Source organism: Dromaius novaehollandiae, chromosome 17 (genome assembly GCF_036370855.1).
Source record: "Dromaius novaehollandiae isolate bDroNov1 chromosome 17, bDroNov1.hap1, whole genome shotgun sequence".
Taxonomy (NCBI): Eukaryota; Metazoa; Chordata; class Aves; order Casuariiformes; family Dromaiidae; genus Dromaius; species Dromaius novaehollandiae.
In genome coordinates, this window is record NC_088114.1 from 13053091 (window position 1) to 13078106 (window position 25016).

Genomic DNA, 25016 nt, shown 5'->3' on the forward strand with positions numbered 1-25016 from the left:
CTCGCATCCTGATTGCACAGGCAGAAGTGCCCTTCGTGACCGGCGGGAGGGGACTGGTGGAAGGGCGGAGGCCGCTCTCCTCTGCCGTCTCAGCGCTTTGAGGGAGGAAAGGCCCAGAGCGATCCTGTCACGAGCTTGTGGGAATGGGAAAGCAGGATGAACAGCAATGGAGCAAAGTTAGCAGTCCACAAGAGGAAAGGACGGACAACGGGAAAAAGGCAGTTGGAGAAACTCAAGATGACTGAGAAAGACAAGGTGGAGAAGAAAATGCGTAGGGAAAAAGGCGAAGCTCGCTATACACTGTATAATGAAAACAGGGGACTCCTCAGAAACAAGGCCAGGCTGTGCCCACCGGGGGGGGGGGGGGGGGTCAGGAAAAAGGCAGGAGCACTCATCAGTAGGGAAGGGGGGAAGGTTTCCAGAGGGAAGCATCAAACCTTTTTGCTGCAATGCTGTATGAGGGCACAGACCTCTGCCTGATTTCAGCCCCATATTGTCAACGTGGGAGAGACCAGTGAGAGTGGGAGACCATGCTTCACGCTGAGATGATGCCCCAACCCTTCCTCAGCTCATTAAACCAAGTAACGTGAGAGAAGACGCAAGGGAAACCCTGCTGCCCAAAGGGACCGATACGGCTGAGCTCCCTGAGCTGGCCTGTAAGTCAGCCAGACTCCAGAGAAGAAACCAACCTTCCCTATTCCAGGTTCGTAAAAAAGTCAACAGTTCTACCTCCTCCTCCCATTCCCTTTTTGAGTCGCACAGTCTTCCCGTTCACGCAGCTGCGAATGCAATTAATTAAGTCAGTATAGCTGGCTCAGCGTTGCAATTTCATGTGCTCGCGGCTGGCACATGTAACCTCTTTTGTAGATGTCTCTGCTGCGAAACTACGACTGGCTTCAGCCGCACATCTGTGTAGAAGGCACCGCTGTGCAAGTGGAGGTAAACCACAGGGCAGACCGGAAGCACGTTAAGGTGGAGATCTCCGAGTACTGGTGTTAGAAAAAAAAAATACTCTGAAAATCACTGAAGCAAGGCTGACATGGCTCTAACGGTGACGGTGGTGCCGCTCTGTGTCTGACACAGTCGCAAGGCATAACATGATAACGTAAAGGAATGCTCCATTAGGCAGCTTCTCTTTGACTTAAATTGAGACCAGCAACTTGTATAAGAAGGAAAAAATTAAATTACTTCATAACTTCCTGCTTTCATGTGACCTGAGCTCTCCTAGATAAGAGTAAATCTGCTTTTTGTGAGCCTATGCAGATGTTTTGCAGTCACAATAAACTAAGTATGTGACAGAGTGATCTCCAGATTTCTGACGTAGGACCCGGACCGCAGGATTACGGCCTCTCAGAGAGACTGGTGGACTCTTCAGCCGAAGTAAAGGATCCCTGATTGTCAGGTAAAGAGCCTGCATTTTTCTTCCTGATCAGGAACATATTTAATCTTTGCCAAATAGGGGGGAAAAAAAAACTGGCTACTTATCAACTGCCAAAATAATTAGTTTGAGGGAGAGGGAGGGGCAGATGGCAGCAGTGGAGGCCAGGTACTTGAGGTCTGGGCTGAAAGCAAAGATCTGTTTGGGGGCAAGACCAAAGAAATTGTTATTGCTCACTTATTGCCTAGAAGCCTGGTCGCTGGCCAGTCTACTTCTGGCAGAGAAAACCTCTCATGTTTGTTGTAGGAAAGAGTTTCTTTCAAATGGGAAGTGTATGAAGGTAAGTCAAGATGATGACAGACCAATCCTCATATCATTTTATTCTGCCACTTCTGTGGTGCTGGCAAAATCAGGATAAAAGTAGTTGCTACGTTTCATCCTTTGACCTTTCACTACCACCAGCTACAGCATGAGTTTCCATCGTGAGACGGCTCAGTTATACAACAAACAGCCCTGAGTATGAAATAAATACAGCGAGTTCCAATTCACTGGGGATCGGCTACAGTGAATCACTCATTATCTCCGGGGCAGCTGTTCTCTCTCTGTTTCAGATATTTTATTTAATGAACACTGATAATGGTAACACAACCAGCAAGCTTCTGGTGGAAGATAACTCTATGGAGAGATGCTGTTTGGCACATCTGGCCTGTAACCAGGAAAGAAGATGTATGAGTTGCAAAATACGGCCAAGTTTCAATTAGCAGCCAATAGTCTCTTTCGAATGAAAAATTATAGCCCTAATACTGACACAAGGGAAGAGGGTCATGGATGTGTGGCCAGTGGCGGATAAACATCGTGTTTCCGCAGCAGAGCTGACTCAAAACTCCAGCGAGCGCACGCACGCCTGCCGCACCGCTGAGCTGAGCTGCCAGCAAAGGCAGAGGGGCAGCATGCTGCTGCGAGCGTCACTGGTACAAGAAACTTAACAAAGGCACTGAGGCTTCATAATCTGAGAGCGCTGTGCTGGTTTTTTCTTTTCCAAGAATTTAATAGAAGTCCTGATGTCCAGAATAAATAAATAAGCTTCATAAACAATGAATACGCTTGGGAAGTTACATTCTGCCCAACTTACCCCATTCAATTTCAGATAAAGTCATTTGTCACTTCTACAAATAAGTGAATTGCAAAATGCTTTTTATGTCCCATTTCAGAGGGATGCGACATTTTGGTCGTTGATCTAAAAACATCTCATTAGTAAGATCATCAAGTGGTATTGAGTAATGTAGCTATTTAGTAATTTCCACTAAATCTTATTAAATATCTACAGAAACATTTCCATTTCATCCTTAGTAAAGGTGACACTTCCTAAAGGATCAAATTAACTCATACCGAATGAGTGGTTTTATCTAAGATGTTACAAATGATTTAACTTTTAGATGGAAATGCAATGAACAGGCCATTTTTCAGCTCAGAAGATTAGACAGACGGGCCCAAATCAGTGCAATGGCAAAAATCCGCTTCCCAGTTTGCAGGGAGGCAGCACCCACTGCTGCATAAGCAGGGAGCCGGGTGTCGAAATGGGAGCTGATGACCGCTCTGATTGCCTGGGATTTTGTTTGAATCACTGCTAAATTCTGACATCTTCCCTCACCATGAAGAGCACCTATAGGGAGGTAGATTTTATTGCCCCGTGCCTTTGTTTCTTCCTATGTAAAGTGCAGACAGAAACACCTGCTTTCCAAAGTCATCCTGAAGTCTTTGGATTTAAGATTTTCTATGCAGAAAAATTGTGGGCTTTTAAAAATCTGTCAAGGCAGCAGATGTGGAAGCTGGAGAAAACAGGTATCCTTTGTTTCTGCTTGTGACTTCTAAATGTAAACTGCAGATGCACGTGCTGGTATGTTCTCCATCCTTTTTCAAGGGAAATTTAAGGAGAGGCTCATTGCCATTGGAAGCTCAGGTTCACATCTCTCCTTTATCTGCTTATTGATAACGTGCAACTCCATTAAAACTGTTTGTTTCCTGCATCCGTTTCCCAGGAAGGCTCTGTGTTTACTCTCTGGGCTTCATTCAGTCTGAACATTGTGTGTCTGAGCTGCATCAATCTCCCGAAGAAAACTTCCTTAAGACAAACAAACATGAAGGTTCGCACTCTAAACATGCCAGTTGGTTAGTTTTAAAGATCACTTCTGTCTTTACTAAAATACACAAACATTGGGAAAACCTGGCAGCTGCCTGAAATAACTGAAGGAGTATAATAGGAAAGAGGATGATCATTTGCGACGAATTAAAATCTCAGAAGCACATTTCACAAAGGCTTATTACGGATTAGCAGAAACGCCTCTCCCTCTCTCTCGGCGCCTTCATGGGATAGCTGCAGCGAGATCCATGCCCAGCTTCCAGCTTCTCCCATCTATTTCCCAACCCCCTGAGTTTCCTGGTCCACAGTCTGACCCCAGCTCAAACAACCTAATACACAGTAGGATCTTACCAGCACCGGCACTCGCTGAACTATCTTAACGCTTAAGCTATTTCCTATAGCTTCTTTCACTTTCCAGATGACTTAGATCTGCCTAAAAAGGCTCCTGGAAGATGTGAGACTTTGCTAACTCCATCACTTAAACCTGTACATGACAGCAAGTCATACTCCTCCTAATAATGCCAGATGTTTAAAAATATACATTGACTGAGCTTAAACATTTGAAATGCATCGTAAATTTTTACTGGTTCTGCGCCATTAGAGGTACAAGGACTAATGACAGACGAGGCAGATCAGAGAGAGCGCTTTTTCCTGACACCCTAGCTCTGAAGGACTCAAGCGTGGATAAGGATGTTATGTAAGACAGGCTTTTGGAGATCACTGAAGTGCTTTACAATTAAGATGGAATATTAATAAAAGACTTAAACTGAAAACCTCCAGCTATTAGAAGGATTAGGACTTTGCACGGGGCTAGGGGAATGCATACAATGTCAAAGCCATCTTCCTGGCTGCGATCAAAGGCAGAAAAGGATCTGGCAAAAACAGCATGCTGGAGGGAGGGGAGAAGATCCACGGAATCGCTAATAATAATAATAAAAACTTCTGCAGAAACTGTGATCTACAGCAGCAAAAGACAAGATGCTCGGGGTGCAGCCTAGAGCCTCTCTGACAGCAGGTCTCACCGCAAACCGGGGAAAAGCCCTGCTCCTTTGCGTCCCTGCAGCTGTACTGGCTTCCCAGGGAAGAGCGTGTGAGAAGTGAATTTGCGCTCAGGGTATTTGTCATTTGGCTGCGACCTCAGCAATCTACATCTCTGCACTGGCAGAGAGGAATTAGCCCCAAAGCTCACAGGCTCAGTGCTACGTAAATGAACTGGGCTTTATTAGATTTATTCGCTGCACATTGATTTTTTTTTCAAAAACAGTCTCTTCAAGGAAGTGCCCACAAGGGTATTTCCTTTAAGAGCCCGGGCCTTTTCCCTGCCAGTCTCCTGGGAACGATTACTCTGATGGCCTCCATTCTGCGCTACAGAAATACCATTTTGTTATTCCCTGTAATCAGGCAAATAGCACTGATCGCATTTTGAACATACTTCTTACTGGTGGAGTGACCTCCTTTCAGAAAACGTGGGGACTGCCCCTCTGCAAACGGACCGCTCTCCCCCAGCGCCTGTCCTTGCAAGAGGAGCACGCTACAGCCACGCACACGTCCGTAAAAAGGAAGACAATCAGAAGGCAGCTTTATTCTTCTTAACACTTAATTTTCATGCACTTGAAATGCTTAAGAGGTTTCAGTCAATTCAGGCAGTGAAAACTCATTGAGAAACCGTAAGCTATGAGGTGTTGCACTCCATGTAAAAATGAAGTGTGAAAGATGGGGGTTTTAGGTGAATCTAAAAAAGGAAAGTGAAACGGAAGAAATGCCTGTGGCTGGATGATTCTTACCTTCTCAAAGATTACTAAGGGATCTCGCGTAGTCTCTCTCTCAAGATTTTTGCTGCAAATTTGAATTATGGCCTGGCCTCTTTTTAGGGAATTGGTTCCCCCCCCAAATTTTCAAGGTCAAAGAGCCAACCTGTGGCACTCATCCAGTCCAGAGGTAGGTGTAAGCAGATACAAACACAACAAAAACACAAAATACAGCAAGAAAGAGACGTGAGACAGAAAGGCATATTAAGCTCAAACACAAAATCATGTAAAATCATATACACGCTGTGACAACCAGGATGGACCAAGAAAATATGCAACATATGGGAGAAGATGCAAGAAATGTCACGGATCGGATAGCTTTGCAAATTTTGCAAGCAGCAGCAGAGTTTGCACAGTACTGACAAGCTAATTGCATTGCTAGCTCAGGTAGACTGTTCATAGCAGGAGAGCTCAATGTCACCGTGATGTATGAATATGCTATCAGCTTGAGAGGAAACAAAACATTTATTAAGTTGGACAACGGCACACGAGTCAGTATGATGCTAGAAACTGTCCTATGTGCAATAAAGAAATAGAGAGTGAAGGGTATTCAGGTAAAATTTAGAGATTATACTGATAAACTTGTTATCCTTAAAGGATTATACAGACTAGACCTCTGAGTAAATAGGAAAGCAAGAAACATCTAAGGGTAGAGGCAAAAAGTATTATTTACTGTGCCAAAGGCAGGGCAAGTCCTAGCCTTGAGCAGCAGTGGCACACATGGGAAGGTTATTAGAATATGAAAATTAAATAAAAGTTTGATAATGATTTTCCAACTGAAAGAACCCAGTCACGTCTCCCCCTTTTCTACGGCGGAAAGGTTTATCGGTCTCAGAGCCACCAACAAACTTCACAAGACAGAAAGTGAAAGGAGAGAAAATGGCAGAACCCTTTCTCAGGGGCACTGACACTGTGTTCTGCCACTGTGGATGACTTCTGGCCTCCATTATCCCCAATCCAACAATGTAGCAGAAAACAGCATTAAATAATTGTTTTTGTCAAAGAACTACAACTATAGTCAAATGCTGTTAAAAAGTGTTACAATCATATGCTAAGATGTATTTAGCATTAGATAATTTGATCTGTAGCAAGTTAATCCAACTGGTATCCAGCTGGATTCACAACTCACATCTTTGTCAAACGGAGCACTGGGGACTTCGGAAGACATTCAATCAAAATATTAATAAACGTTATTATTAGTTCTTATCACAACACAAGTAATCCAGAGCACTGACTGCTAGAACAGGGTATACAACCCCACATTTTTACAATACCTCCATCTACTTCCTTGATGTGGTGACAAAGCTCAAGGTTAATGAATCAGTTACTTCTACAGCCAAATCTCCACGTTTTCCATCAGAACCACTAGGCAGAAATTTAAAAGCTCCTTTTTTACTCAAGCCCAGGTGAATTTCTCACTGGGCCTTGGGAAAGTGTCACCTAGGAGTCATTTTTTATAATCTGAAGATATTTAGAAAAGGACTTGCCTGTATCATTGGTGTAATAATTAGCTGAAGCTTTCAGGCTAGACAGTATCCACTGGTCCGTAAATGAGCTCCCTCTGCGACCAACCGGACTTATGTGATTTTATTAGCAACGTTCCAAAGTTCAGTAACTTCAATTTACTGCCCCATCTCAAAAGTCTGGTATTGTCAAGGGTGAGATAAAAATACACTTACAAGCAAGAATACCCTAACTAGATAAAGTAAATAGGTCCTGAAATGTTATTAATGTATTTACAACTAAAACTTCAAGATAGAATTTATGTGTAATTTTGACTTTATAATGTAAGGTAATGGTCTCTGATGCAACACATTAGAAAACCACACTAATAAAACAGGGCTTCTCCTCCGTAGGCAGTGTACTTAACCAAAGGAAAACTGAGAATTAGAATAGTTGTAATGAAAAAAGGTGAAGTTAATGAATCTGGGAATTTGCAAAAATATGAAGAGACATATAAAGTGGAACAAAATAGCAGACAGTATCTTGGAGTCCCCTGGATCCGCTGCCGTTATGAACATGATGCGATGCACACTTGTGCTGCAAATCAGTAGTTATAAAGCAGTGCTCCCAGGAGGCTGTGGACGTGCAAGGCTGTCCTTGCAGACAGACAGACAACGAGGATGAACAGACAAGGCATTTCCAGCTCCAGCAGCAAGATTTTTTTCTTTTGCCTGAGCAAGTGTCAGCTCGGTAACAGAATAAATTGAAACAACTTAATCTGGACATGATATCACTGAGTGAGCTTATCACGCCCTTAACAACAGTAGTTTTATATATCGAGAGACAGCTCCAAGTCCAAGCAACACTGTAAATCCTTCAGAGATCAATGACGAGCCTTAGCGTGCTGATTTTAGGTATTCAAAGCCATGCATCGTAGAACTACTGCTTTGTTAATTTTTATTCTGACGACGTTTTGGCTTGGGTAGAAGGATGAGGTATTGGGCTTTTAAATAGTTTAGCTTCCCAGAGACAGAAACTCTGTGGAAGACGTGCCGCAGAAACACATGGTGGCTAAGCAAGTGAAATTCTGGCTGATTACCGAATATTATGCAAGCAGAGTCCTTGCACTGCTCCCTACAGTGATTTCTGCTGGTAGGAGAGCCTGGAAATTGTAATAAAAAGCAACGCTACTCCATTAGAATAACAGTGTCGTGAACTGTACACGTGTTCAAACAAGACGTCTGTGGCAAAGGCTGCTGACTGCGTGGACGAGGCTCCAGTCACCGCCTCGTCTCCCAGCCCGTGGTGGTGGCTCATTCCCAGCTAGAGCTGAGCGAGACGCAAGTTTTCCCACAGTTATCCTGCCCACCCCAGTGCCATTCCTGGAGGCATCGTCCGGTCATGTTATTTGTATCCCCCTTTGCAGCAGAAACACTGATCGGGAACGTGGCATCAGTTAACCCAGGAACAGCACATCTTTCATGGGTACCGCTGCGACCCAAGAGCCGGGAGGACAGCAGAGGAGGAACCAGCAGCTGGAAAGTCCTAAATGAAGAAATGAAGTACATGTCCCTTGGAGAGGAGGTTTATTGGAGTGTAACGAAAACAAGCCCCATCCCTCCTCCTCTGCGCGCGCACACACGCACACCCCTAGAGGCTTTTGCAAAGCCACAGGAACAGAAATAATTTTGTTTGAATCCATCAAGCATTAAAATCCTTTCGCTGAGGGATTGAAGTGAAAAATGAGCCGGAGACAGGAATTAGAAGCTCTCTGCCTGGGCTGTCAGAAGGGATTTTCCCCAGATACAAAACAAGCAATTGGAATTGCAGGGAGGTAAATCCCTTTTAGTCTCTGACAAGTACACGTACTCTCGGTTTCCCCTCCTGGCCCTCTTGGTTCTGGGATCACGGAGCCGACGCGGGATGCCTCTCCCGGTGGATTCCCTGGCCGTAGAGCGCCCATCGCTGGGATCCCCAGCAGACCCCCGGAGCGTCGTCAGCCTCCGGCAGAGGAGAGGTGGTGGGACGGGCAGGGGAGCAGGCTACGCTTCATACAGCAAGTGGGAGCTCACTGCTGCCTAAGGCACCGAAGGGGATGGAGACAAGGCAGCTGTTGAAAGGATAAACCAACAGCTCTAGGTACCATTTTATCAACTCTGTAAAATCTGTTGAAGAAAGAAACAAGGAGCAAAGTTGACACTATATTTGCAACCACTACACATCTTCTTTTACTCCTCAAAGAAATGAACATGACAGTCCACACGCCTAAAATATGGTCTGTTCTCTCAAGACTAACACATATATTGGCAATATTTTGTTGATGTTTCAGAGGTTTATTTGCAACCGTAAGAGCCAGAGGCCTCCTTTTTTCAAAATGAAACTCAGATTCAGAAAAAGAAGGTAGAAGCTTGGGACACTTGGGGCTACTGTGCAGCGGCCAGCTCCAATCCAGATTATTAGCGAAAGCGTACAAGGCACATCTCACTTTTACAAGTCTTCACAGTCTTATAACTGGGCTTTGAGAAAGGAATGATCCTCACAAAACCGTTTGGTTTCATGCAGGATAGGCTGCCCCTTTAGTAAACTGCCAAAACTGAAGACGAGTGAATTATTCTATAGCATCTGTATGAAGATGATAAACACAATACACCGTAAAAAAAGGCGAGTATGCATCTGGGTCCATCCTGCAGTGATGCAGGACAGCCAGAAGAGAGAACACTAAAGAAACCTGTGCGTCTGCTAATGGCCTTAAGGAGGGGCTGAGACTTTATATTCATCGAACTGTACACTGGTCACATACTGCAAAACACCAACGGTCTGCTTAGTGGCAGTAAGGGTAGGAAGAAAGAAGCACAGAGAAGAAAATGAGAAGACAAAGAGACAAATATGAAGCATTTAACCTATGGGAAGGAGCCTAGAAAATGACAGGAGCCAAGAGCTCTCGGATTGCTGTGTGGGTTTTAGTGCATGGTGGAGGTAGAACAAGGTAAACGTTCACGCAGCAGGATGCCTGATGCCATGTGGCTTTGAATTCAAAAGCCATTCAAGAGAACAGACAACCTGAATAAGTTTAGTTTAACATGAAATTCAATAATTCTGATATATACCAATGTGCTTCAAGATAAGGGCCATAGTCACCTAGATACAAAGAGGTATGTGTTCATAGTAAATATTTTCTTCTACACATGCTGTCCTCTACTGTTGTGTAATATGATTTCCTATTGTTCTGTGACTCTCTCTGGTAATAATACTACCACTTAGGTGGTGTTTCATAGCTGTAGATCACACTGTGCTTAACCCAGGGGGTATCATTATCTCTGTTGTACATATGGAGTCACTGAAGCACCTAAAGATGAAATGAGTCCATGGAAAGAGCAGAAAAACAACTACAGATTTATAAATTATAGCGCTAACGCCTATACAAGAGAAACCTCAGGAGGTTTAGGTGGGATTTGCTGGCAGCATGACTGTTTGAAAACACCCATGAAAAGAGCTTGTCTTAATGACAAGCCAGGGACAAACACAGGCAGGCAAAAAGAAAAGGCAAGGTGCTAATGCCGTGGTCATGGCTCAGAAAGAACCAGCAATGCTTAGTAACTAGAGTAGAAGGAGTCTGTACTTTGTTCACACTGATGACACTGACAGTCATCTCTGCTCTTTGAGGAACTGAAGAGTTATCAGCAGCATCTTAAGCTGGCACCAGAGCACCCAGACAGCTGAGCAAAAGGCTTGGGAAAGGGGCTGGCTCTAGGGACAACACGGGGTGTGGCGGCATAATTCGTAACTCAAGAGCTTTGTGTGCCATCCCCATGCCTGTCCCCCTCCTGCTGCTGAAGATGCTGCTGCACTGAACCTGAAAGGTCTGGTTATAAATAGCTTCTTCCTGCAGCTCCTCAATGAGCCACTGAGGCGGAATGAGTCATCTCTGCCGGCTCCGTGGCCCCCCCAAGCCGACTGCGTCAGGTTGGGAGCGCGGCTGCCAAAAGCCGTGGTACACGCTGTTCTCTCTCAAAGGGCAGTGGCCTTGGGGGACAGGGACACTAAACAACCAGCTCTACTCATTACTCACAAGCACCCAAAAGCCACATCGCTTGGTGAAGAACGTAAAATCCATCAAGCGAGCTTAGAAACAGACACCGGCACTTCAGCCCCCTCTGCCCGTCCCGTTATCACTGGTTGTCAGCTGGAGCTTCTAACCCCTCCGTGGTTCCTTATGGAGATGACCAGACACCTTTGAAAGTGACTCTCACTCTCCTCACAAAGAACTTCTCTTTTCCAAGATTTGGCAACATATGGCCGGTGAATGGGCACAGCGACAATTAGATGACCTGAGATACTGTTATCTCACTACTAGGCACACCGCTGTATCCCCTGTGAGGAAAGCAGATGGAATTACAACAAGAAAAGCCAGATTTAGATTTGCTTATTCTGCTGGGAGGGAAATCCATCCAGGACCTATGTCCTCCTCTAATCAGCACAACGCATGGAGCCAGCAGGCAGCGATAGCTCTTTTCTGGTTGTGTTGCAGGAGAGAATAGTGTCCCCCCACGTGATTTCCTGAGCTTGCATAGATGCAGGGTGTCTGAAGAAAAGCGATTCTAGCAATTGTTTGCTTTGTTCACGTAAGCTTTACTCAGGGGCAAATGGAGCTCTACTGAATCATGTCCTTTCTCAAGTGAGCTTTAGCATAAACACCTATGTAAGCAAGTAAAGCACAAGTCCTTGCCAAGGTAACAGACATCTGTAATGTATGCAATTCCTTGTGATTAGCAGAGATTTGAGGGGCTGGGGGTGAATATGTATGGTGGGAGAAAAGAATTTAAAGAAATACTAGGTTAAAAGGAAGGAAAAGAATAACAGGTAGGGAAGAGAATAGAAATTTGATCTCATAGCACAGGCAGGATCTGGAAGCCGGTATTACTGTTATAAAAAAGCTAGATTTGGAGATGGGGAGGGGGAAAAATCTTATGATGCTACACTTCTTTCCAATGGAGAGTTTAAGATGATGTGATCAAAGTGATTCTAGTATGTTTTCCATAAACAAAGTTCGATGGCTGTGACAGGTGGCTCAATCACATATTGTGTGAGAAAGCGAGCCCTAGACAACAGTGAGTGAGGACAATCAGACAGGCAAACAAAAATATCTTACAGTTCAGTTGAAGCCAAACCTTTGCAAGTATTATCTCGAGAAAGAAAAATCACACACAGCTATTATTAGACGTAAAAACTGGTAAGGATGATGAGGACTCACACAAACAGAAAAACAGAGCTATGTACTTCGACTCCCTCAGTTTCTCAGTGCTCAGTAGTACAGAAAACAGCAATGTTCCCCAGCAATATGGGCAACTAACGCGCTGCAAGTGATCCCTGGTGCTACACTATGTGACGGAAAAGGGAATGTAATGTGCCTATGGGTCATGCTGTGATGCAAAATGATGACAAAGGCTGGCAGGTTTTTGCTACCAGCAGAAGGGTTACAGCGTTGTCTTGATGGAGGCAGCAGGATGATGCAGTTTTACATGAGCTGCCTTTCCATTTTCCCTCCAGTTTTTAATTCATCATCAAATCAACAAAGCATCTTCTGTTAAATGTTAATGACTTTGTTCTGATAGAGCTTTAAAATTAACAGACTTCTGAATTTTACAAGTTCATCATGTGCAACCTCATCATTTAGACTGTTCTACGTTCATGTTGTCTGGGAATATTTTATCTCTGAAGAGATTTTTTTTCTCTAAACAGAAGGGACTTATTCCAGATAAGAACCAGAAACTCGAAAATCCCCTGCCCTCCTTTCTACCCTTCTCAGCACCTACAAAGTTATTTATTAGCACCTGGCACCTAGAAGGGACAATTCTCCTTTCTGCTAGCACTTACGACCCTCTCCTCGCAGGGGTCTCAAAAGCCCACTCTCATTATTACTTCTTCTCTGTCTTCTAACAAGGATACAAAGAAGTCTCTATTTTCTCTTGCATTGTTCCCATTTCAGTGAAAAAAACTGAAGATCCTCACCTGCTTGCTTCTCACTGTGCAGAAGAGAGAGGCTCACCACCCCTTCTCTTGTTTCCAGATCTCACACTTAGAAAAAATCTAGCCCCACTGCCATCAGCCACTGTGTTCCTTAGCCTTTCTGGTGAATCCAAACTTTACAAAGGTTGTACAACTGCAGACTAATTGTGTCTCAGGGGTGTATCTGGGCTGTTCCTGCGTGCTGACTCCAGCTCCAGCATTGTATGATGGCTAAGAAAGTAAATCGTAAAGGTCAATCCCTCACCATCGATCTCAAACCCTGATCTTCCTTTAATGATGGGAGAAGGACAGAAAGGTGAACTTCTGGCATTTGATGAATTTCTTAACAGTCTAAGATTTTTTAATTGTCCAATTAAGTAAATTATATTAAAAATCTTTAAAACGTTCATTCTCGTGCTCTGTTTATCAATTGAGGAACTTAAAACTTTGGTCCTTTGTCGTGTTTGGATCCCAGTGCAGTTTACTTTAGCCATCGCTCTAGGCCTGTTACTTGCTGCTCAAACTCAGATATACTAGCCAAGATGCAGGATATAGAGATATCTCAATATATAAGAAAGCAAATTCTTCACTAATTTGCAGTCATACGATTCCACTTCAAGAGATATGGCTGGTTTAGCTGGAGGGAGCAAGTGGCCTAACACATGGAGGAGACGCCAACAGCAGAGGCTCTACTCTGACTACTCCTCAATAGAGAGGATGGCGGGTCCTATACCTGGGAAGTACAATATATTTTCTATTAATAAGCCAAGCAAATAGTTAGTAACAAGATCCCAATAAGGTACATCTGTGGCAAGAGCCTCAATGAGGGCTGAGGTTGTGGTGAGAGCAGGGGAAATTCTGAAAAAAATACACTCTCTTGCTTTAAATATTTGTAAAGGCCAATACATCCCAAAATGGCCTTTCAGGCCATGGAAAACCCAATATAATTCCACTAATAGGTGTCTTAATTGTCCCAAAGCCGTAAGGTTCTTGTATGATCTTGTTATTGCATACAACGATCTTGGAAATTAAAGATACTGAAAACAATGCAGATAAAAGCTACTGCCAGGAAAGGATGAGAACTTTGACAGAGCAGCTACAGTTATTTAGCTGCTGCCATCTGGAAAGGCCTGTCCTCTGGCACCTTCAGAAAAGAAATGAAAGAAACTATCTCTGCAAGTAGTTTTCCCTGTTGAACTGGTGTTTGTGGGACCTTATCTATATCCCTTCTCACCTGAGATCAGGTACCTCTCCAACATCCAGGTCTGTTTCATCCTGATCGAGGTCATTCCTTGGCTACTCCAGGCACAGGGAATTCCAGCTCCTAAATGAAGAAAGAGGAGGAAGCAATTAGCCCAAATGCATTCATGGCATCAACTAAAACTACATGTGGAAACTCTGTTTTTCAGACAAGAATTACACAAGGTATACTCACTCCCTAGAAAAGCAGTCCTTTTTAAGGCCATAGAGACTGCCTGTGAAGCCTTCTAGGACTTCATACAGACTTTAAATATCCCCAGCGAGGAAGGTTTCTGTAGGGGCTACACTCATCACTCAGGTTGTGTGTTTTCCCAGGTCATGCCGTGAAGAGCACAGTACAGAAATTTACAGAGATAATCACATCTTTTCCGTAAGCTCCATCCCTTTGCCCTAGAAACACATTCATGCTAGGCAAGTTCCAAAATGGGCACAGCACTAGAAAAATGATGGAGGAAGTATTTTAAGTGAAAACTTCAAGGAATAGGGGAAACAGTTCAGAAAGAGCCAAATCCACCCAAAGCGCACTGCTACACACAAAAGTATAGAACCAGAGCATGCTGGGCTCAGGTAGCAATAATGCAGGACTTGCACGATTTGCCTTCTCCTTTCTTCCCTGCATCCTTCCCCCACCATATTCTTTCCCCTTTCTGATCCACTGGATCCACTTCCCTTTCCCTTCTGCCTATTCTACTGCATTAAGCAGAGATGCAGTGATTATGCAATGGCATTTTTAAAAAATTGCCAAGTGGTACAGTTAGATTGTGTGCATGAATAGATGAAAAATTCCCCTGAAGGAGCTAATAAGTCAAGCACAGGTAGTCAGCTGCTGCTGCCCAGCGGCACTTGCAGTCGCTTGGCGACGCTGTACAGGAACAGCTATGGCCAAGGCATGCTGTCATCCCACCTAATTACAACAATGATTTAGGATAACCACAGGGGTGTAGCAGTTGTATCTGCTGCTATTGTTGCTTAGCAGAAACAAATGTATTGCTTTTAGACCATCCAGACATTTCAATTTATCTTAAAACTAGGGCCCAACTTAAAAAGTGTGCAAGAAACTGATTATTCCACTGTAGATGGGAATATGGAGGAGGTCACCATCTGCGTAGGATAGATATCCTCCTGCTGCAAACTCACACCAGTCAGTCACTATCATCTGCTCTGTGGGATAAAAATCTCTCAGATGCTAGGCACTCACACATCAGAATCGCCCATCTCCTTTACGCTGCTTACTGCTGGTCAGCAGGGTCAGCCACCAAGTCTAAGGTGATTTCTTGTTCAGCCAATTGCACTTTTCTTCTCCCCCCCTCCTTTTTTTCAAATCTTTGCCCCCTTCCCTTCCCCAGTGTTAGAGGAAAAACAAAATATGAGGAGGCAACGGCACGGTCAGGAGAATTCCAGGGGAATGGATTTCCTCCCCGGACTTCGGGAGTCTGATTGCTCTGCGGGACTTTCAGCAGATCTTCTCCAATACCGTGTTCGTACCTGTCTATCACTGATTGTGTTGTACAATATCAAAAAGATATTGTAGACACACATCTGCATCTAGTGCAGTGTGCTGGAACAAAACGTCACTCTGTCCAAGGGGAGAGGAAAAGGAGTGGGGAAAGATGGGCAAGGAGACAGCTGGAGAGGAGCCCAGGGAGGAGGAGAAAGGCCAAGCAATAGCTGAAAGGGTAAATCCCTTGCTTTTTGCTTTGCATATCTTCTATTTTTTTCTTTCTCAGGCTGAAGTTTTGGGGGTTTTTTACCCCTTGGTAGTGGATTAACGTGATCTGCAGTATTGCATGCATCTATAGCTTTAAATTTAAAGCGAGTACAAAACTGACTCTCCAATTTCTAAAGCTCTGGAAGGGAATGGGCAGGAGGTAAGTGCATCCCTGAGGAAGCAAGGCTTCTCTGGCAAAGCTGCTGCAGCAGCAAAGCTATTAATAAATGTTTGCAATCTTTTAATCGTTCTGCTAAATTGCCATCATGTTCTTGCAAACCCCATAGTGTGTCAGTGCAGCTGCCTCCTCCCGCCTGCCTGCCCGTGTTCGCGCATGTGAGTGAGGGGGAACATCAGGAACAGGCTCATATCCGAGGGCTGCTGCAGAGTTAGAGGGAAAATGGTTTTGACAAGTGACTTCTTAAATCTCCCATATTCAGAAGTAAGCGGCCCCATTAGTTACATCTATTAACCATACTTTCACTTGATTTTCCTTCACCAGCAAATCCTGCCTGCTCAAACCCAGATACCGAACCTCCTCCATGAAAATATCGTATCCGATCCGCTACGGCTCGAGCCATTACTCGAGAGGCCAAGTCTCCTGCCTTATGGTAGCACTGCAGTTGCAATCAGATGGAGCACTCAAGCTCGTAGCCATTCTGGCTTAAACAATGGCATTCACGCAATGGAGCATTTTGTCTGCTTTATCCAACTCAGTACTGAGCTGATAATCATCAGGATGCAACACAAGCATATATTGCTTTTCAGGCTTTTTCTGCTGGGCCAGTTAATCAGAATACAAGTGGACGAGAAAGCTGCGATCCTATTTATGGCAACAGATACCATTCCAGGATGAAAAGGATTAATACTTTCAAATAAATTGTCTATTTTCCTCTCCATGTGTCTATAGTATATCCATTATTGTCCAAACTAGGATATAACAGTCAAAGCAATCTTCTAACGTCATGGTGGAGATCAGTTTAATCCTTTTTCCGTTCCCACCCCCGGCTCAAACTCTCATCTTTGTCCTAATTATAATAGCATTTGAAATTACCATGGTTTAAAAAAAGATGCCAGCTTATATAATATTCTTATTGCTTATTAATGATTTCAGACGGGAGAGCAAGTTGCCTTGCATTGTGGGAATTATGCAAACGCAGGCTGAGCCATACCTTGCCGGGCTCCACCAATTTCTTATCTGGAAGCCCGATGGGCGAGGATTACCATGTAATAACAGATTTAGAGGCTTTTAGTGAATGACAGGCCTGCCTCACATACTTGAACGAGAAGACATGACAGGCGTCGCATTTCGCAGTGATTAGCCCTGGGCACTCTTCGGAGGCAGAAGACTCCAGGCGAAGTGACTTTAACCGCCCTGCAAGTGTGATAATCCCCACGACAGCACAGCCTGAAGAGTTTGATTGCTGTTAAGAATAGGAGCTTATGAATAATAATAAAGAAAACATCAGAGTGGATATTGGCGACACGGTTGCACAGCGCTGACAGCCAGAAAGCCAGTCTGCTTGCATCCGAAGTCCTTACGTCCATTACTTAATCTAAATTTACTTATATCCCGTCCTCTGAACATCTTCTCCTGTATAAAGCTATAACGTGCAAAAGACTTACTAAAGAACTGATTTTGAGATTTATTATATGTCCTTCACAAGAAATATTTTCTGTGTTTGTCACTGTGGTATCTTTCTCTTGGAGAGTAGTGTGGAGTAGGAGGGAACAGGAGCAGGAGCTTTCTATCCATGCTATAAACTCCTGTAATTTTATTGAAGAACAAGCTTCACTCCAGGGTGATATCCTGAGAGTCTCAGATACCATTTGAAAGACAAATTACGTTTCTTGCCCTCATGCTTATGGAGAAATAACTGCACCCTGCAAGTCTCCAAAATAAAAGACAAAAATAATAGAGCTTAATATGTATGATTTAAGTAAATTAATTAAATAAAATGATTTTAGACTGATTTCATTAATGTCTATGACACACAGCAATATACGTCAAAATGCTGAAAGCGCTGAAGTTGAAAGTATGCTTTAGAGGAATCCAATAAACACTCAAAATCATCATCTTATGCTTTTTTGAAGGCCTACATCTTACAAAAAGAACTTCATAACTGCTACTTAAATAGCTGCCCCCCTGTTTTCCAAAAACAAAGCTGAGGGAGTTGTTTTGGCCAAGTGGTTGCGGTGGGGAGAGGGAGAGAGAAGGAAGAAGTTAAAAGGATCAATCAGTCTCTTGCAGAGAAAATCATCAAACATACAGAATTTCCAGTGTCAGCACATTTAGAAATAAATCGTTGTCATGCAGACAGTGCCGGACATTAAGTGACGGCACTGAGCGCACCGCATCTCCTGTTAGTCCTGCTCTTCCGTCAGTAACGGCCCACCCCGCTAGTCACCCGGAGAAGGGTGCCTGTTACACCAACGAAGAGGAGTCATGCTTTGCAAAAATAACGGCTCCTGTGACGCTAACAGGATGAAAACTTTGCCACCTCTACATATCCTACACAGAGAAACAAACTTAACTGCTTCCAGCTTGGTTTCTTGGCCCCTAAGCGGACACTAGTTATAAGCTACCTGCAGTCCACAACACCCACTCGTGATGCGTCTCCCATTCTGTCTCTACGTAATTGTGCACTTTGCCTGCTGGAGGAGCGGTGCTTGGCTTGGCACCGAGACACAGGCAGCCCTGGGTGCTGACACACAGCAGGCACACGCTGAAATGTGGGGAAAAGTGAGCTCTCCTAGGAAAGACGGAAAATGAAACCAGATGCCACCAGTACGGAGAGAGAGAAGAAACTAGATCTGATGCTTTAGATGACTTGATGGAAGCTGCTCATGTTCAGAGGCAGTAGGACCAAATTCAGCTCTAATTAAGTCACTAATGTTACAGCAGGATAAACATGATCTTTTAAGCATCACAAGTATGAAACAGGGACAGAGAAGGTCACATAGCAACAACTGCTTGAGTTCCAGTATGTGCTCTGCAGGATTTTGTCTGGGTGGCCTGAGGGATGTGCCCTGGGTCAACCGCCCCAAATCATCTCACTGCGGAAGATGCCATCAGGCCCTGCAAGAAGGCTGCTACACGCATCACCAGAAGCGTTAGCACGGGACCCACCGACAGCAGGCAGAAATCATCCCGAGTCCCAGCGCAGACTCCCCTGCCCTCGGGGCAGCTGGTGGAATCCGCCTAGCAAATGCATCAAGACTTTTTTTAGCTTGCTTCTATCTTCGCAGTGTGCATAATTAGAAAAAGTGACAAATATTTAGAGCCTCTTTGACGCAGGTGCAAACACGTCTAAAAAAAAAATAAACAAAAAAACACAGAACAAAAACCCCAGCAAGCTTCCCAAAATGGGTCAGATGCTTCCAGTGTTTTCTGTCTTCTTCAATCTGTAGCAGCAGTTGCCTCTGGAAATCTGTTTGCACTGGACTTCTTCAGCCTATGTCAGCCCCCAAATTAGCTTGGCAGCAAAAAAAGCAGTTGGCGTTGATTCCTCCCACCCAAATCTGCACTCGCACGCTGCACCCTGCTCTGCTCTCGAGGGGCTTTCTGTTCCTGTGCTGGGCACGGGAGGCGGCAGCTAAAATTTATCAGCGTTCGACAGGAGGGCTGGGGGGCTCGGCCAGCGGGCCGGGATCCACGCACCCCGCCTCGGCCGTGACGGACACGCTCCTTGCACCGAGCTGACACCGGCACAAGCAGAGCCGCTGTCAGCCCCTGGCAGCCCCGTGTCGGCCTGGGCTGTAAGAAGCTGCTGGGATGCCGGTCCGCTGCCACGTGCGGGATGTCTGGCACAGCTTTTCCTCGCCTCTCTCGCGAGGCAGAGCGGATGGCTCTGCGGACGGCACCTCTGGTCCTGCGCTGCTCTAGGCTGGCAGAGGTGAACGCGAAGCCACTTGGAGAAAGGACTGTCCAGTGCACGGCAATGCAAGCAGATGCATCTTGCTGAGTACAGGAGCCGGTCTTAGCCTGCATGTGGGAATTTAGGAGGGGGAAAAAAAAAAAAAGCAGAGGAAAGATCTGCAAAACAAGCAAAACTAAATACATCATTTTGGTTTCCAAGTAGCCTCTTTACACCAACTTGTATGCGAAGAAGGTAGCTGAGGGTAGGCTACACTTTAAGTGCTTTGATTATCTCAATTATTATATTATCTAAGTACATAATAACTCCTTAATTTACTTGTGGCACTCCTTGAAGTAAAAAAAATAACATCCTCATTTTGCCAGTGCAAAACTGAGGTCTAGAGATCTTAAGGGCCAGACTTTTAGTCTCATGAAGGTGCCCAACTCCCACCGAAGTCAAAGGAAGTTATGCACCTAAATATTTTGAGGATTTATAATTAACAACAGAAGTCTGTGGGGCAGCCAGAAATTTAAAGTCTCAGGCTAACCAATTTTATCTAATTTAAAGTGTTCTGCCCTTGTATAAAATCATAATAAACTTTCTTCATTTTCGCTTTAATTCACAGATCTCAACATAACCTCCCTCTGCTTTCTGTGCTGACCCACAGGTGATGCACTGGTTACCAAAGAGATTTCTTGCAAAAGCTTCCTTCTCGGCTAAGTAAACTCAGGATTTTTGTTTTTAATATTTTTCCTTTGGCTTACCAGTGTTTTTTCCACAGGTTTCTGGAAGCTTATTCAAAAAAAATCTTGCGGCTTTATCAATTGCAACCAGCTTTACAGATTGCGTCTTCTTTCGCTTAAGTGGCCACTCAGCACTGAACAAAATGCGGAGTCCTATCTCACTAGCTCGCTTTGAGACTGGTTATAGCTGAAAAGACTGGTCTAAAGTGCAGGCTGGAAATCTAATGAAACTCTCTGAGGCCATGATTAAGTTTATGGCAGCCTCTGCTATAACACTGTGGAATGTTGTACTCCTCCCTATAGGTGGCAAGAAGTAAAAATCCCATTAACTGTTATTGGATTCTTTGTGGAGGAGCAATTTTTCAATTACATGTAATTAATAATAATTACTCTTTATCTTCAGAGACCAGAACAAAGAATAATTAATCCATCTCAATAACACTGTTAAGGAGGTATTAAATATAGGAGTTCTTTTTTAAAAAAAACTGATGTGGTCTATTCAGCATGCATTCCCTACTGTAGAAAGGAAAGGGAGAATCCTGAACTATCTGAGCTAATATTCTAGTTTTTGCTGTAGTTTAATTAACTGGTTTGGGAACAGCTGTTTGCTGCTAGCAGCAGCTTGCAGCAAATGAAGTGTGCTACCTACAGGTCTCTCATATATAGAAACAGTTTTAGTATATTTGATAGCAGATAGTATTAAAGGGGGCATTTTATGGATTTTTAATATGCATCTATTATTAAAATATTTGCAATTATTCCCATTGCAGAGATGGTGCAAATGAAGCTCAGAAGTTTAGGGGCAGCTTCTCACTTGGCACAAAGGCTTTGACTGCTCTTCTCTCTCATCATTTTTGCTGAATAGGAAGAAAAGATGCCTAATTTTGTGATCTGGTCCAATGGTTGCCTCACTGAGCCACTTAAGCCCTTTATCAGATCTTAAACTTTGGCTTAAATCTTCCAAAGCGATTTTAATTTTGGATGTCTTACTGGAAGCTTAGCTTACAACACTTGGGATGCCTCTCAGAGCTCCTGTTCATGCAGCCACTATTCCCCTGAACTGGAATTTAATGTTCTCAGCTCTTTAAAAAAATTAACAAAAAAGAATTTAGTATTTTCATCTCAAGTAACTAGTCCAGGATCACGCTGCAAGCGGAATTTGCTTCCAACGCCAGACACACAGCTTCGCAAGACAAGTATTCCACGCGGCAGGATAGAACCGGGGCGAGGCGGCGCCGCAGGCAGCATCCCGGCGGCTCCAGCAGACGGGCCGGCGGGCGCTCCGGCCCGGAGGCAGCTGCTCTCAGCTCGCCACCACGCAGAAAGGGGCACGGGAGAAAGCGCTCCCTGGGCTGTTCGGGGGAAAAAAAATCATAAAATGACACATCCTATTTCAGCTAAGGAAGGTTCTGATGATTAACAAATTTGAAAGCTAATGATTAGTGATTACACGTTAAGGTGATAAAAAGGATAGCTTTTATCCCTAAGTGTAAAGGTTAGGATCTGTTATTGATCTGAGAGCTCCTGAGCTAAAGAAGGACAGGAGTAGAAAGAGATGGAAAACAAGAGAGTAAAAATGAAGGGACTAAAGAGACAGGGACGATGTCCCAAATGTTAAATGAATGCATGTACATGAAAGGCTCCAGGCCAATATGCTTAGAGAATGCACTCTTCTGTCTCAGTGACCTTGCAAAAATAAACTGAACAAAAAGCTTCAGGCAACATCAGACAGCGGCTTTAAGAAGCAGTTTTAATTTTAGCCAGGCTGGTGTATATGTTGAGTCGCAAGGTTATCTGGGGATGAACTGTGCATGCAGTGGAACAAAATTTAGTTGTCACCCCCATCTCTAATACCCCCACCCGCGACTCCAAAAAACAGTGATGGCAAATTCAGCTCAGTGCTTCCAGGGGAAGCATAATGTGGTTTTGGCCACACAGGGAAGATTAAACCATGGTACCACAAGGATGGAATACTAGTGCATCCTAATTTTACTCAAAAACGCAATTACTTTGGCTACATGATGAGTCAGGAACATACAAGACGAATACTCCAGCACAACATGCTCTAATATGGGAGCTCCTTCTACTTTTATTGTGTCTTTGCTCCATGTTGCCAGACTTGACACCTATTTACTATGAATAATATGTTTAACCCCTCTGTACCTCAGTCTCCCATTCTGTAAAATGGAAACATCCTACCTAGAAAGAGCAGGCAGGTCGGACCCAGCCGCCCTGGCCCATCGCCCGAGGGCAGCCACGCACAAAGCGGAAAGGCGAAGCTCTGCAGGCCCTGCCCTGCCTGCCCCGGAGCAGAGCCACCCCAAAGGTCGTGGTGGCAGAGGACACCAGGACTCCATTCCCAAGGCAAATGCAACCTCAGCCCTGTTTTCTGGCCCCATTCTGCATTTCAGATTAGCTAAGGAAGGGCCAAGGGGCTACAGAATCCACTCAACTATTTCTGACAGGTTTAGGGCATTCTGATGCTCAGTGCAGTTCACAGCCCAGGTTAGGTGCTGCCTCCTCACCCAAAGCCTAGAGACAATTAGGCTGGGTCTCATGGTCTGAAGAAAAACTCATCAGTGAATCCTTCAAGGCCTGTGAAGCAGCTGGCCAGCAACACCAATGCAGGGCCAGCGACTCAAACAACAACTCAGAAACATACTTTGTCATGCTCTTCACAACACACACACTAGACTCAGCCACTTGCAACATTACTGTATTATTCTTGAAATGAAATCAATATGCAGAATAAAACCAGAGAAATTCAGCCCAGTGAGTTTTCTGGATTCACCACTTTATTAGACAATCGTTGATGAACACTTACGCTAATAGAGAATCTTCCATCCAAAGTTCTCAAATGGCTTTATAAATTGTCTGTAACATACGTAGTCAGGGCACATTTTCCCATCCCAGTATATACTCTGTCCTCCATATTTCTACTTGATGGGCTATCCCAAGGCCAAAAATATTGTCTCTCCAAGTCTGGAGGAGAGAGACCCATCCTTCCACCCAGCAGGTCTCCTGACCCACTTTTCAACTCAAGTGGCTTTTTCTGAATTTTTCTCTTGGACCTTTTCTCAGTAGACGGCTCCTTCCCACCTCAGCTGTGTAACTCACCTTCCCCTGCGACAGCTTCCTGAATCACTGCCGCCGGAGCCAATACAGCAAAGCTGGCAGAGGAGGGGGGTGAGGAGGTGCAAGAATTAAAGTGAAGGTGTTTCAGCCTCCCAGTCCCGTGCTGTTGCTCCGCGCCCCATGGAGCCTGATCGGAGTCACACGGCTTGTACCAACACGGGCACCCATGGCGCAAGGAGCTGCAGCAGCTCAGGGCTGCTCTGTGCATCCTCCAAGCCAACAACAGCAAACTAAAGGCAGCATCGTACACGAAATGAGGCAGGACAGGGTTCTCTCACCACGCTGCTTTCTCTGTGCATCATGTCGCTCCTAATCAGCCTCCTGGACCGAAAACAGAAGCCTTCGCTATCCACAGGGCCCAGGCTGCAGCACGCACGCTGCACACGTCCTATCGGATTACAGGGCAGAGCGCACTCACATGGGCTGCTTGTCAGGGACCCAGCTGCGTCTCCACGAAACGAAGGGAACGAGGGAAGGCACCAACGAAAGCAAGCTGAGCCCAGAGACCCGTCAGGAGATCGGACCGAGGATGCCACCAGAGACACAAGGGTAGCAGGCAAATGTCAGACGCGCTGGGAAGTTAACCCGGGATCTCGGGCCACAGAGAAAACACAGGGGAATCTTCAGGGACCTAAAGTCTCTGATAAAGCCCCAAAATGGGAGAATAACTTTACCACCTAGGATCTTGCTGCATTCACAAATGGAACTGATGACAGTTAAATCACAGATTCCAAAAAAGGGGGAAATAACATTCGGATATTAAAGCACACAGCAGTACGGCAGAGATCAGTCCCGTGCGGCCTCTCCCACGGAAACCTGCTCCCACCTGCATCGGGAGCGGACACGTTTCCCCAGAGCCTCTGCTCAGGCCCCAGAGGAAAGGTCCCTCGGCAGGTCCCTCCCGGACTCGGTGCTGCTTCTCCCCTGCGACCCGCACTCTGGGGCTCCCGCCAGGACGGCAGGGTTCAGGGTCGTTAAGGGAGATGTTTCCGCGCTGAAGTAGCGATGGGCTCCCTCATCCCCGGGGCCGCCGCGCCTCGCCCGCGGACCGCGCCGCCCGCACCGGCTCCTCCTCCCCGTTTGAGGCCCCGGCGCTCCACCGCGCGCTGCCCCTCCCGGCAGGGCCGAGCAGCAGCGGCAGCTCCCGCCGCGGGCCCCCCCGGCCCCCTCGGGCGAACCGGCGCTGCGGGGACGGAGCCCCGCGCTAGGCAGCCCCGCCCGCCCGCCCGCCCCGGCCCCGGCACAGCCCCAGGACGGCCCCGTACCTCCCGCGGGCGGAGGCGATCGCCGCCGCCGCCGCCTCCTCGCGCGGCCCAGCCCGGCCCGGCCCGGCCCGCTGAGGCGATGCGCGCGCGCCCCCGCGCGGGGGACGGCGGGAAGGCGGCGGCCGCGTGGAAGGTACCCGGTACGGCGCCCCGAGGGACGAGGCAGCGCGCATGCGCACCGGCCCGCGGTGACAGGCGAAAGGGGGTGAGGTGCCACTGGTCGCGTGAGCAGAGGAAGTTCCTCCTCTGTCCCCGCCCCTGCGCGGCAGC

The 25016-nt window shown here is 45.7% G+C and overlaps 1 long non-coding RNA gene across 4 annotated transcripts; it reads right to left on the minus strand.

The window, feature by feature from the left end:
- Window positions 1-8338: 8338 nt before the first annotated feature.
- On the minus strand, window positions 8339-24958 carry LOC112994638 (uncharacterized). Of its 4 annotated transcripts, XR_010392083.1 has the most exons (5): window positions 24747-24958; window positions 20368-21698; window positions 17022-19728; window positions 14010-14099; window positions 8339-8934 (listed from the first exon to the last, which is right to left on the minus strand). It is a non-coding gene; the product is annotated as an uncharacterized LOC112994638 (long non-coding RNA). The 4 variants fall into 4 exon arrangements; XR_010392082.1 differs by lacking the exon at window positions 20368-21698 and having other exon boundaries at window positions 24747-24955; XR_003261983.2 differs by lacking the exon at window positions 20368-21698 and having other exon boundaries at window positions 18874-19728; window positions 24747-24952.
- Between the last annotated feature and the right edge of the window lie 58 nt (window positions 24959-25016).